Source organism: Gopherus flavomarginatus, chromosome 10 (genome assembly GCF_025201925.1).
Source record: "Gopherus flavomarginatus isolate rGopFla2 chromosome 10, rGopFla2.mat.asm, whole genome shotgun sequence".
In the NCBI taxonomy this organism is placed as follows: Eukaryota; Metazoa; Chordata; order Testudines; family Testudinidae; genus Gopherus; species Gopherus flavomarginatus.
This window is the reverse complement of record NC_066626.1, coordinates 9,312,602-9,324,529: the sequence shown is the minus strand read 5'-3', so window position 1 is coordinate 9,324,529 and position 11,928 is coordinate 9,312,602.

The window sequence follows — 11,928 nt, the reverse complement described above, 5'->3', positions numbered from 1 at the left end:
TAGCAGTACTAGAGCCTGACACATGAGCCTGGTGCAAGGCCCTGAACCAAAGTCAGCAAAAGATATGCTATGAGTAACAATCAGGCTCCGTCAAAAGCAGATGCCTGCCTCTAAGTCAGTGTCCGGTACACGAACTCAGCACCAGCACTCAGCACCCTAGCGTTACTAAAACACACTGAATATGTAAATAGGGGTTGCCAACTTTCTAATTCCAGAAAACTGAACACCTTCGCCCTGCCCCCCTACCCCTTCCCTTCCCTGAGGCCCCATCTCTGCCCCGCCTCTTCCCGAGGCCCTGTCCCCCACTCACTCCATCCCCTTCCCTCCTTCGCTTGGTCACCCTAGCTGCAGGAGATTTCCCATGCCCACCGGCCCCTCGCCCAAGGGGCTGCAGTGCTGCCATGCCCGGTGTGAAGGTTGGGCCCTAGAGTGAAGGGGTTGGAGGATGGCCGCCTGGCACTGAGGAGCTCTGCTCTGCTTGGGCCCCAGGCTGCTGGCTGAGTTTTACTGTCTGGTTTTCTCTCTCTGATTGTGATGGTGCCCAGTAGGACTCCACTCTTCTAGGGTTTGCCTAAATCACTGAGCTGGGAAGGGATGAGGGTGGGCTGGAGGGAAAAAGTTGGGGGGCTAGAGGAGAGAGGATTGGGAGGGAAAGAGGCCAAGGCTGAGAGCAGGGTCCCCTGCCCTGACCCGGCCAATGGGAGCTGCGCCTGTGGGATGGGGCAGGCCAGCACGCGGCCCCCCTGGCTGCCCCTAAGTCTAGGAGCCGGACATGCCGGCTGCTTCCCAGGAGCTGCATGGCACAGAGGCTAGCGGCGAGCCTACCAGCCCCACTGCGCCAAGCGGACAGTCAACAGCTCGGTAAGCAGGGCTGACCGAAGCTGCCAGGATCCCCCTCGACCAGTTGTTCCAGTCAAAAAACAGATACTTGTTCAGCCTATATGTAAACACATTCCAGTAGGCCAGCACAAGAGCACCCCAAGCTAGCACATGATAAAATGGCTTGACAAAAGTGATGAATAGGGATATCTTGTCTGAAACAGTACACGTAAAAGTATAAAGACAGGGGGTGAATAGGGATGTTTTGTCTGAAACATCAGGAAAAAATTACAAGGGAAGATAACCAACATGTCATGAAACGTGAGGACCAGGCCACGATGAGTGCCTGTGGCTCCATACATACCAGCATAGTGCTTGGGGGTAAGACAGATGTCATCACAGCAGCCGGAGGAGAAGTGCTGGGCAGAGGGGCACATGGTTTGGTGACTCTTTGGGATGCTGTTCTGTGGAGTTCAGTACAGTATTCCACCAAACGTTTCTCTGTCTTCAGAGCACAGTCTGTGCTCACCTCCTTGACGGCAGGACGTCCTGTGGTCACCAGCGAGCACCAGCACTGCTCCCTGCTTTCCCCTAGCCACAGAGTATGGGTGAATTTGCCTTCAGGCATAATATTCAGGATTTGGATGGTGCAGAGTAATGAGGAGGGAGCTGGGCATGAGCTGAGCACCAGTGCAATCACCAGATCCTAGTCCTGCAGCTCATATTCTTCTCACGCACTGCATGGGCTTGAGGCCAGAGGCCTGCTGTCCCAGACTGGGCAAGTTACCTGCAGAACAGCCACAAGCAGCTTTAGCTTAGAATGCCAGTGGGGCAGGAAGGAGCCAGGCACCCAACTCTCCATTGATTTGTGTATCCCATGCCCTGTCATGGCTTCACACTTGGTCCATCTAGGTTCCACAATGGCTAGAACTCTCATATGTGACCATCTTACAAAGACAGTGACTAAGGTTAAAATTTGCAACAGCCTGCTCGGAAAACTGGCCAGAACGACATGGGGCGCCAATGTCCAAAGGTTAGGGATGTGGAAGTAGGGAAAGAATTGACAAGGATTTGTAGGGGATCTTAATGCATGTCAGTCTGTTAGCAAGAGTCAGGCTAGCAGTTAACAAGAGTTAGGCCAGCTGTAACCCTAATGAAGTGAGACTTGTAGAAGCGAGGATGGTGTGAGGCGAGTGGAAAAGAACTGTGTGAAAAGTTTTCAAGACCTTGCACTAATAACCAAATATGTAGACTGGCATCTTCTAGAAGTGAGAAAAATAAGATAGCAGGATAGCCTATGTATAAACAAAATGCAGCTGTTGCTTATTATTGTCTGTATTATTGCTTGTTATTGTCTGTAACAAAGGTATAAATGCTTGCTGTAATTGTTTACCTGTTGAGAGACCTGTCTGGGACTGGGGCAACCCTGTGTCCTAGGGCACTCCCTCCCTCTATTGCAATTGCTGGAGAAATAATAAAGTATTTGATTTTGCTGCACCCAAACAAAAAAGCGAGAACTGAGTTTTTCTTCAACACGCACTTCAGCCTGGGCACTCTGTTACTCAGCGGCAGAGTCCTGCGCTCCAGGCTGGACTCACTCATCTCACACAAGGATGATCAACACACAGCTTAATTCCACCATGCACATTGTTTCAGGCACACTTAAATCTACTCCTCTACCATGGTTACTGGTTCCCTGCAATATTGCTCCACCAAATGTTAGCAGAAAGGAAAGCAAAGCAAAGCTCATGACAAAACTGAATGATATGCCACATCTTCCCTTAATATAAGATTTGTTTAATTCACCACATGGTTTGTTTCTCATGCCTTCCTCCGAGACCCGGCACTTTGCATTTCACAATCTAAGTTTGCATCTCTGTGTTGTTAACTGTTAGAGCAACCGCCCAGTTATGCGTCCAGCACTGAATAATCTGGGAAGTGATAGTTCGTGCAGTGAAAGAAGGCACTGTCACATTCTGTTCTGCTTGCACAAACAGCTCTGCTTTAAGTGTTCAGCACGTTAAAACCACTGGACTGCTTTTCTTCAAACGCACCTTATGTTGTCAGTCTCACTGAAATCTATAAAATCACTTCAAGATTGACGCTTGTAGTTCTGCATGTATTGCACAATGTTTATAATCAGAACGTATGGGAAAGAGTTTACTTTTTTTCCTTGAAGATATAACTCAAAAATGATTCAGCCAATTTAGCACAGGAATATCATTTTTAAAAAGTTCACCTCTGGGCTGACATCCAGGGAGAAGAATTTCAGCCAGAAAGGGATTAGCTAGAAAATGACATCAATAACTGAAAAAGTGGGGGAGGTGAAAGGAGGAGGGGGATTTAGAATAGACATTTGAACTTCATAAGAGTTATAGCTAATTTAAATTGTACTATTACATCCACTAAACAAATGATAGATCTATAGCTATCCCAGTCCAAAAATAATATAAAATAAAATAACCAATTGCTAAGACAACGCTAAGGCTGAAATGCATATAATTAAATTCAGGCTAACACACATCACAAGAGTGGTGTAATTATCCTAAATAAAACCAAGTGTTCTAAACCCAGGAATTTCAGGACTAGGGTAAACTTAAAAGACATCCAGACACTAAGATATGGAAATGCACAGTGAAGGCACTCAAGTTACATGAACACATAATTGAAATGGTCAAGAATTTTTCATGGAAATTATCTGACAACAGATAATGAAGTTTCTGTTAAAATAAAATTTTGTACAGGAAAATTTCAGTTTTGCCAAAACTTTTCAATTTTCTATTAGGAAAATCAAAAGACAACATTTCATTTTGGGGTTTTTTTTTTAACCCAAATTACAATGGTTTGTTGAACTGCACCGAAACGTTCTGGTATTTTCAGACTGATATTAAACTGCATCCTGCCCCCAGTCTCTCACATGTGGTGGGCTTCTTGGCCAGAATACATCTCCCAAGATACATCATGGTCTCCCACCTGACCAAGCCAAGAGTTACATGGCTGTAGTGCATCCTGGGAGATGTAGCGCAGCAAGGGAGTCCAGCCCAAAGGGGAGAACAGAGTCACCCAAACGAAAAACTCCCATGAGACACCATATGGAGATGCAGTTTAATGTTGAACTGGCTCCAACCACATTTTGACATATCCTTTTTCTGAATTTATCCCCCATGAATGAATAAATACATAAATAAATAAAAGATTCAACTTTTTGTCCCACTTCGGGACAAAAACAAATGTCCAAATATTGGAATTTCCTATAAGATGGATGTTAACAGGTGACATGGAGGGCCAGACATCCTAGTAGTTAGAGCACATGGCTTTTAGCTCACTGCTTGGTTGAGGAACCTCAGTCTTTAAAGCCAGGGAAATATGGGGATCAAGGCCCTTCCGCTCCACCGGGTCCCATTCCAAGGCCCTGTGTGTGTCAACCCCTGTACAGGGAGGCCCTCCCTCCATAGGTGCCCCATGAAGGGTATGGTGTGAGTGAGTCACATCACCTCCTCCAGTAGTGTTGAGGTACCAGAAGTTGATTCTGAACTTCCCTGGGCTGCTGGTCTTTTTCAGTGTGGTTAGAGGGTCATCCTGACTTCCAAAGTATGGAAACGCTGCTGCTTGATGACACTCAATGGTCTCCCCATTTACCACTGCCACTTGGGTGCATGCTCGGCTCACTGTGCTATCTGCCCATTGTTCCTCTAAAAAGTTGGAAAACTGGGTCAGAATCCCTGACTCAGGTAATGAGGCACGTCCTTATGATTCTGGGAAGGGGCCTTGTCTTGCTCGGTTGGCTCAGATGCATGGGATGTCCCCTCACCCAGATCAAGGATCTTCACCATGCTTGCAAGGGTGGCTGGCTCAGCTGGACCTGTGCCTTGGAATGAGGAGGTCCTGCAGTCTGGGGGGGGTCCCACAAGTTCCTTTAGCAACTCCCCAAAATAGTCACAGTGTCAGACAATAATAATGGGGTAGGCGAGCATCAGTGCAAGGCCAACTATCACAGCTTGGTGATGTCTCCCACTATTAGAATCGATTTCACATCCTCAGGCACACATTGCAGCAGGATGGAGCCCCAAGTCAGCCCTGGGTTAGAAATCATTGCGTTCTAGACAAGGGTTGGGGCACACCCTGAGTCAACAAGACCCACCATTTCTATCTCATTGACTAGTACAGGGTGGTCAACTTTGCTGGTTTCCCTTGCCGAGCTCATGCCTGTGGATTCAGATCTTCACAAAACTGCATTCCTTGTAGGGGAAATCTTGGGACCAGTGTCTGGGATGGCCACAAGGGAAACATCTGTCTTGATCTTGGCTGAGGTGACTGGTCCCCATCCTGGGTATTCGAGTGGGGATACTCTGAGTTCAGGCTCCAGTGATATCCCTTTCTTAATCTCTAGGGGCTCAGCTGTTTCTTGGACTGGGGTGCAAGTTGATAGCCTCAGGTTTCTGGGCCAGAAGTCTCTGGGACCCCTAGATCTCCAGGTCCTCTGGTGTCCCAGTGATGGGGGAGTTAATTTGGGTCCCCTGAGATCCTGGTGTGATGTTTCTCTCCATATGATTTTATGAAAATATGCTAATGAGTGTGAATATAATGTGACTGGAATATGCTTCATGCAAAAGGTCTCTTGTAAGGTATCATTACAAAATTTATAATCTACTGAGTGTGGGCATCTTATTTGTATAAATGTACCACTCTTGTATCTGTAACTAGAAATATGAACTATAACTCTGGGGGCCTATTGTAATTATGCAAAGTGTGGGCCATTAATGGTGGTTTGGAACCTTGATGGTTCCCATTAACCAGGACGATTAACTGTGGACGGCTCTGTTTACTTTCAAGCCTTCCTGTGAGTCAGGCCAGGAGGAATGAAGGCTTAGGGAGTCTCACAGGATATATGACCATGTCACCTGGTACTGGAATCCATCTTAAACCTGGGGCTTTTCCATTAAAAGGAGTGGTGGGGACTCAAAGAGACAAAGGATTCCTGCCTTGTGCCAAAGTTATACAAGGAGATGAAACAGAACAAAGGGGCTGCCGTCATGAACAATCCCCTAGCTACCACCTGAGCTGGAACAAGAGCTGCACCAGGGGAAAGGATTGGGCTCAGACTATAAAGGAGACTAGTCTATGAAAGAAGCTTATTGGAACATCTTTGAGGGTGAGATTTCATCTGTATTCAGTTTCCTACTTTATTAGGCCTAGACTTGTGTGTTGTATTTTATTTTGCTTGGTAACTTACTTTGTTCTATCTGTTATTACTTGGAACAACTTAAATCCTACTTTTCATATTTAATAAAATCACTTTTGAATTCAGAGTTAGTGGCTAATACCTGGGGGAGCAAACAGTTGTGCATATCTATCAGTGTTATAGAGGGTGGACAATTCATGAGTTTACCCTGTATAAGCTTTATAGAGAGTAAAATGGATTCATTTGGGGTTTGGATCCCATTGGGAACTGAGTATCTGGGTGCCGGAGACAGGAGCACTTTCTAAGCTGTTTTCTGTTAAGTCTGCAGCCTTTGGGGGATGTGGTTCAGACCTGGGTCTGTGTTTGCAGCAGGCTAGTGTGTCTGGCTCAACAAGGCAGGGTACTGAAGTCCCAAGCTGGCAGGGAAAACCGGCTTAGAGGTAGTCTCAGCACATCAGGTGGCAGTCCCAAGGGGGTCTCTGTGATCCAACTCATCACACTTGGCTTCCATAAGTTGCCTCTTCCTTTGGTGTTGTGGGGATCTTAGTCCTCACAGACCCCTAGTGCTATGTCATTACAGAGGTCTTGGGAGTCAGGTCATTTTTGATGAGCCAAATGGCATCTGCTATGGTCTCAGGATGGTGCTATAACCCCCACTCCTTTCCCCCAGGGGAAAGTATTTGGGTGAACTGTTTCAGGAGGACCAGCTTGACTACCTGGGCCCCCGATTTTATTTTGGGTTTGAGCCACCTCCAACATGCTTCTCGCAACTTGTGGACGACCAGCTGGGTTCCTGCCCCCAGTGGGTACTGCTGGAATGTCTCTTCTGAGAAGTCCAAGGCATCACTGTATGGCCTTGGGCCTCACCAGGGTCTAACACGTGATACTCAGCTTGTGCTACTCTGGTTAAGTATGGAGCCAGAACCACGGCCCATTGGTCTCCGGGCCACTGAGCTACTATAGCCACTTCTCAGGATCCTCATCAGGCCCCATCTTGGTAAGCCTGAACAAGGCGTCAGTCACAGGTGCGGTGTGGTGTGCCGGCTCTGCTAGAGTGTGATCACCTGCTGGACCAGCTGTTGCTGTTGGGCTGCTAGTTTGTGGATCGGCTGCTGCTGCTTGTTGGCCATTTGCTGAAGCAGTTGTTGTAGTCGCTGCTGCCGGTGGGTGTTTTGTTCGGTCAGCTGTGTTAGTAACGGCTCCATCTCCATTTAGCATGCTGGAGGGTCGTGCTGGTGGCTTAAGGGTTTCCGCCTCTCTCTCTCTCTCTCTCTCTTTTTTTTTCTTCAGTTCCCTTATACAGGGAGGACATCTGCTCATGCTCTCTACCAATCTGTAACAGCTGACTTGGAGGGCTGGGCAGTCTAGTGGTTGGAGTGCTGGACCTTTGGCCCCTGCTTGGTTGAGGAGCCTCAGTCTTTAAGGCCGGGGGGTGGGGGTCCCAGACCCTCCCTCTCCACCGGGTCCGAGGCCAGGGGCCTGTGTGCATCAACCCCTGAACAGGGAAGCCCTCCCAGCAGGGAGTCTCAGTTCTCAGTCCTGGGCTACTTCCTACCTGTGTTCATCCAGTTTGGGGTGCGACCCCTCTAGCCCAGTTGGCGGATTGCTTGCTTCCCACAGTGCCCTCTTGCGGGTTTGCTAACCCAGTTACCTCTGGAGCTGGAGGCTCCTAGGTCCCCTTTGCAGTCTCCCTTGGCTGGGGAGACAGTGCTCACTCCCAGGTGGCTACCTTGGCTGGCAGGCTAGTGCCCCCGCCTCTCAGGTCAGGAGGTGGCTGCTCCTGCCCCTTTGCCAGTCATTCCCCAGCTGAGCCAGGGATGGGGCTAGCTGGATCCCAAGGCTCTCCTTAACCTCTGCTGTGCTGAGGGGCGGTTTCTATGCGTCATCGCAGTGGAAATTCTGCTTTTTGATCAGCTCTCCTCCATAATGATCCCAGCTGGGCTATTATCGTGCAACATCCAGCAGTAAGAGATGCAGAAAACAAGCCATCTCGCCAGCTGAGCAGGATTCCCTGTGGATTTGTGAGTTAGCAGAGATGACATCCTCATGACAATGAGAACGGGTGTTGGAAAAATCACAGTGCTGGCTGGCTACAGAAGACAGGCTTCTTAATGAGGATATAATGAAACACTTTACAAGAGATTAGTGAATTCCATTAAAAACAATCACAATGTTTCGGAAATTGCAGACTGTTCTGCTGGGCTGGCAGAGCAGTCCAGCCAGCGGGGACCAATGAGGACTGTACCCCAGTGTTTAAGTAAAGACTTCTTATGAAGAGAGGCCTTTCCGAGTACTTTGTGCGAGCAGATAGAGGCTTGCATAACAATTAGCTACAATGTGTGCACCCTTCTGATATTAAGCCAAAGCAGAGTGTCTGAAGCACTGGAACGTATATTGATATTGTCTGTCAATGTACGCAGGAGACAAAGCAAGGACAATGGTGCTAGGGAAGCTGGCTATGCTCAGGAAGTCGCAGTTTCTTCCACTGAAATAAATTCTTACTAGAGGCACTGGGCAGCTCATCTCTTAGTTTCAGTCAATAGTTTCTCTCCCAAGCCTCCTAGAATAATTCTGAACTAAATGTTACAACAAACAGACAAAAATGTCCTTTTGCCAGGAAAAAAAAAATCTCCAGAAACATGTTGTGAAGGATACAATGTGGCTGAATTATCCAGGTTTCCCATCATTATTTCTCTCCCTCTTTGCTAATGATAATATTCAGAAAATTTTCTCCAGCTGTGTTTTTCTGGCCTACATCTCACAAGTCCCAGTCACTTGGAAGCTAAACACAAGCATTGCATGGGGAACAAGAAAACACAGCATTTCCTGTAAGCATTTACCACAACAACTGATGGGACTGGGAGTTTTGGCCAGTTGGGACTGTAAGCCGATGGAACTACGGCTTCTTGTGTATTCGTTTACTGGACTGAATTGCAGCCTTACGTATCAATCCCTGGTGGAAATGCAGTGTAACTCTCTTGGTATGCTTTTCGCAAAGGTATGTGATTGTTCCTAAGTCACAAGTTTCCTGTCCGAGGGAGACACTGCTTATGGTTAGAACCTGTAGGAACTCACTGGGCCCCGATCCTACAGTCTGATCCGCTCAGTGGGGTGTTCTTGTAAGCTGGGCTCCACCCATGAGATCACCTATGTTATAGATATGGGGCACAAGCCACAGCTGTACACCACCAGTGCCAGGCTCTGCTGGGGATGGAGAAGATCCATAGCAAACCCTGGCATCTCATGGAGCTGGGAGCTGTTCTATACTATGCCCCATGGCTGCAGCCCCCAGGGACACATCCTATGCTTCAGGCTGGGGGAAGCGGGTGGTGTAGAGCCAGGCCTAGCTGTACACCAACCATCCAGGGATTCTCCCAGGCCATGGAATCCTCAGCTGATGTTATACAAGCGTCCTTTGCATCTCCAGAGCACCCAAAAGGGGCTGGAGTGGGTTGGGGAACTGGCAGCCAATACTGCTGTATCTGAGAAGAAAGTGCTGTCCTTTGCACATACATGTAGAGTGCCTGGAACTCATCAACATGCCATCCAGAGCAATCCCAGGCCTGTGTGTGACACTCTGGCATGTAGGATGTAACAACCAGTGTGGAACTCAGAGGGATGAGCACAGGTTGCAGGAGGGAATACTGTGGAGGAAGCACCAGGAAGTCAGTCTGTGTGCACATGGCTAGAATGCTGGCAGCAGGTTACACCTGGGTCAATTCTGTGCCACTGTGCATGTGCAGTATTTATGACCCTCCGCAGGTTTCTTTGCTTCCCTGCAGAAAAATGACTTTCTGATGGAGAAGCAAAGGGAAGTCACAAGAGCAGTCATATGACCCTCCCCAGAAGTATGTTCTGAGTGCCCAGAGCAGCTGGCAGAGAGGTAAATTACTGTGGGGCAGGGGTCGAGACCGGATAAAACCTAGCTGGTGGCTTCTACCCTGTGCCAGGCTCAGCTGCTAGTCCCGGCTGGGCTGGGGAGGATGGTACTTCCTCTTCCCCTGCACAGCATCTGGGGTTGTGTCAAACCTACCCCTAGATTTCTCCCCCGGCTGTAGGAAGCTCTGCAAACTGTCTCTCCACCGTGTGCTTCCTGCACCCACTGCTTCTCAGCTGAAGGAGGAAAGATCCCTGTACAGGGACCTGCTCCTCCATCCACCCAACCCCTGTTCATCCAGACCCCTTCATACCCAGACCCGCCTGCCGAGTCTCACCCAACAGAGTGAAGGCAGCAACAGGGTGGAAGCAAGTCCCCCCACTAACAGCGATAATATAACAAGATGTGGGAGACTGGTTGGAAGACAGCACACTTGAGGGACTGAGGCTTGATAGGCCTCAACAGGCTGGCACGAAAGGGCTTGTCCTTGTAATGGGTTATGTACTGGTGGCCTCTGGCCCCAGCACATCAGCAACCACTTGCACAAGAGACATGCCTACGATAACAACACTTATTAAAAAGAAAGATGTAGCAATCTGCATGGGCCTTGGAAGGAGGAACACGGCTTGCAGCAGGGGAGAGTTTGGACTGGCTGTGCGTGCGTGGCTGGAATGCCAACTACAGCTGCAGCACCTCTGTATATAATTCTCTTAATAAAGAACCAATTTACTTTTAGAAACCTAGAGATCTCAGCTGTTATCTGACACAGCAATCTCGGCCCCATGTGTGGCAGTCTAGCACGCTGGGGAACAAATAAGCCTTGCAGGGAAGTGGAGCATATCTGTGGACTGGTGTCTCTCATCTCTTCGGGGATATGTTCTGAAAAGGGGAGAAGTGATATATATACATTTGCATGTTACTGGGTTAATACTGCTGGGTATTTTGCCAGCAGACGTTACCCATTTGCACAGGTGTGGGATGGGTCTTCTCTACTCACTGCTCAGTGGCACCTCCTTGTGGTTCATCTGTGGAATTAGCTCTGCCACCTGGTCTGATCCCCTTTCCTGCAGTTATTCAGCCCATGGTTCCACTCACTCACTCCAAGGCCTCTCAGGAGCCAGGAACGTTAGGGCTTTTCTCGTCCTGGATTAACCCTCTGGCTAAGTCTCAATAAAGTTCTTCCCACTTCTGGGGTATCACCAAAGTCTACTTCCAGAATTCTTCCAGCTGTCCCCAGTTGGACTCTCCCTGGTGTGTCACTCCAGCAGTGACTTTTAAAGGAACCCAGGCCCACCCTCCACACCAGATTCCCATCTGGGGACCCTAGATCCAGCAGCTCTGGGCTTTTACTCTCTCAGCCCTTCCTGCCACTTCCCTGGACTGCTTCCTATTCTGTCATTACAGCTTCCTGCATCAGCGAATATGACTGCTGATTTCCTGCCGGCAGTCTACCAACTTCCTCCTTCTCCAGCTGGACTTCATCACAATTAGGCCCTAGCACTCCCTGGGCTTTCTCCAAAACTTAATTGGCCTAATTTACCCTTTAGGCCTTGTGTGGGTTGAATTCCCCATGAGAGGGTGATTAGCTGCTTTGTATGCATTCAGCTGCCCTTTAGGAATTCAGCTGTGCAGTGAATGTTCCTACAACCTCCCTTACAAAGTGTGTCCAGTAATGGCTCCAGCCTGGGCTAACCAGCAGAGCTCAGCACTGCTCACACCAGCACCCCCATCACCTGTGGGCAAGATGTGACTCAAGGACACGGAGCAGCAGTAAGCTCAAACAAAGGAAGTTTAGTTACAGTAAAAGGCTGAGAAGTGGGCCAAAGTGTGTCTTTGTTACGTAACACCTCCATCCCCCAGCCCCGCTGAACGTCTGCATAGCAGTTGAGAATTAGCAAAACAGGCCTGCAGGGTCTTGAACCTTCCTTGGATGGGAAGTTAAATGAAGAATGAAATGACAGCGAATGCGGAAATGGGGGACAGGAAATACCCAGCACTTATGGGTTCACCCTGCCCCAGGGCACAGACCTCCTCTGTACTGGCTGTTACA